General features: G+C 46.8%; 1 protein-coding gene across 14 annotated transcripts in view; it reads left to right on the forward strand.

Annotated features, from left to right (window-relative positions):
• Positions 1–2,500, forward strand: part of col15a1a (collagen, type XV, alpha 1a) — a 33,627-nt gene that overhangs the window by 5,822 nt on the left and 25,305 nt on the right. The window lies entirely within an intron of this gene.

Here is a 2,500-nt window from a genome sequence, read left to right on the forward strand (position 1 = left end):
GATGCTTTACCTCGTTGACCGCGGTAATGACAGATCTCTGGCAGTGTTCCTCTGCCTCCCAGCATGCATTGGGGCAGGGCAGGGCAGTCCCTCAGGATGAGCACAAGAGCTGTATTGTGTTCATCTGTGCTGTAATGCAGAGCTGGACCACTCAGACGACCCGGACCCGCTTTCATCATGATGGTGTGTGTGTGTAGGAATCTCTGCAGTGTGTGTGCTGGGGTCTCCTGGCAGCTACAGCAGTGTTTCTACAGTGTTGAGGTGTTAGAAGTGAACACTGGGTCAGATATGGACTGGATTTGTCATTATAGTCTTTAACTCAGGTGTTTGCCCATATTAAACTCTACTGGGGTTCAGTTTACCGTAAACTACATCATTTACCCAGTGCTCGTGTGTGTTTGACCCTGTGTTGGGTTAAAGTGTCATTTAAATGTAATTGGCACACGTGTAACCCACTGCTCGGTCTGTAATGGCCGTGTTTGACTCTGTGTTGTTCCAGTGCTTCCTCCATATCTGACCTCACACTCGCTCTCAACAACCCAGAATGCTCATCAGAGTGTGTTCAGTGAGGATGTTTCTGAAATGATGATGCACATGCAGCGCTGTGACAGTGACCTTCACTAAGCCCAGTGGTCAGGTGAGATAATCTTTGACCCAGCGGTGGGTTTGTTGATGACCCAGCAGCAACCCCATAGTGGGAGTTTCCCCTTCCTGAGTGTGTGTACTGTGGATGTGATGATGATGAACACACTCACACACACTCACACACACACTCACACACTAATTTCCATCCCAGCTGAAAACACAGTGATTGATCTGTTTCCATGGCGACGGGCCAGCTGTGTGTGTGATGCTGAAGCTCCAGTGTGTGTGTCGACTGCTCTCGGCTGTTTGCTGTGTTTGTCCTCTTGTTTACTCTCTGGTTTGGAGTGTTTCTGTCAGAAGTAGCAGTGCAATGTAGAATACACACACACACACACACATGCGTGCCTCTGTCCTGCGGGGGTCTTTACAGTACAGTATATCCCCCTGAGCACACACTGATTTACAGAGTTTTAGTAAGTTAAACAGGACAGAAAAACCCTTAATCTTGATTTAATATTCACTATTCAATCTAATCAGGTGTATTTGCTTGGTAAACGAGGCGAGTGTATTATAATCTCTCTACTAAACACATCAAACATTATAAATCACACACACACACACACACACACACACACACACACACACACACACACACGTGCATATTAGTCACTAACATGGCTGAAATCAGCAGCAGAACTGGACAGATCCACATGGACACTAGCAGACTGGTTACTTTCATTAATCTGCATATTTGTGGACTCCACTGCTCTGATTGGCTGACAGTTTTGCATATTAACTAGTCTAACGGGCCTTGCAGTATAAGTAGGCGTTGCTCTTGTGTGGAGGCGGGGCTTATTTTCCACTGTTACGTCACAGAGCAGGGTTGAGTGTGAGCTGGTGTGAGAGGAGAGCGGGCGCTCTGAGCTTGTGTTTGCAGTGTGATGAGCTCTTGTGTGTTCAAACACTTTCAGTTTCCTGTGTTCTGGTGTGCGTGACGGTATCTGCTGCGGACGCTCCTGTACACCGCAGGAACATGAGCAGTGGTGATCCTGCTGCTGTTCAAGAGCTCAGATCATGGAGAACACCGAGCACATCCTGAGTTCTGGAGCTCTTCTGTCTCTCTCTGTCCGTCTGTCAGGCCTGTGGGGTAAACTCAGATCAGTTCAGACGAGGGCTGCACAGTATTGAGCACTGTTATGGCAGTGTGTGCATCTGCAGTGTTCAGTCAGCTGTTCTGGACTATTCTGAGCACTAATGCATCAGTCCAGAACCGAGAATATAAGACTGAATCGTGATTCTCTGATGAAGTCTGAATGCATTGTGAGATGTGTTCTGAGTGCTGTGTGAGTGTGTGTCCTCTAATGTCTGATCTGCTGGAGAAACTTTCACCTGCAGTAAGAGCAGTTAAACACTCAGCTCAATATTATTCACCCCTTCAGCAATATTAGTGTTGGATTGTCTCCAGAACAAACCACTGTTATACAATGACTTGCCTAATTACCCTAACTTTACCCTGATTACCCTAGTGAAGCCTTTACATGTCACTGTAAGCTGAACACTAGTGTCTTGAAGAAGATCTAGTCTAATATGATGTGCTGTCATCATGATGAAGAGGAACACATCAGCTATTAGAGATGAGTTATTAACACTGTTCTGATGAGGGATGTGTTGGAGAATCTGTGAATGATGTAGAGTAGAGAGCTCAATGAGCGGAGCGGAGCAGAATATCTGTGTTCAGCTGTCAGTCTGCAGTGACGTGTGCACTATATGACACTTTCTGGCTGTGTATACAGGGCTTGGGTGTGTGTGTGTGTGTGTGTGTGTGTGTGTGTGTGTGTGTGTGTGTGTGTGTGTGTGTGTGTGTGTGTGTGTGTGTGTGTGTGTGTTCTGTTGTGGCAGTAGTTTGAGGCTCCTC

Source organism: Danio rerio, chromosome 24, assembly GCF_049306965.1.
Source record: "Danio rerio strain Tuebingen ecotype United States chromosome 24, GRCz12tu, whole genome shotgun sequence".
NCBI classification, from domain to species: Eukaryota; Metazoa; Chordata; class Actinopteri; order Cypriniformes; family Danionidae; genus Danio; species Danio rerio.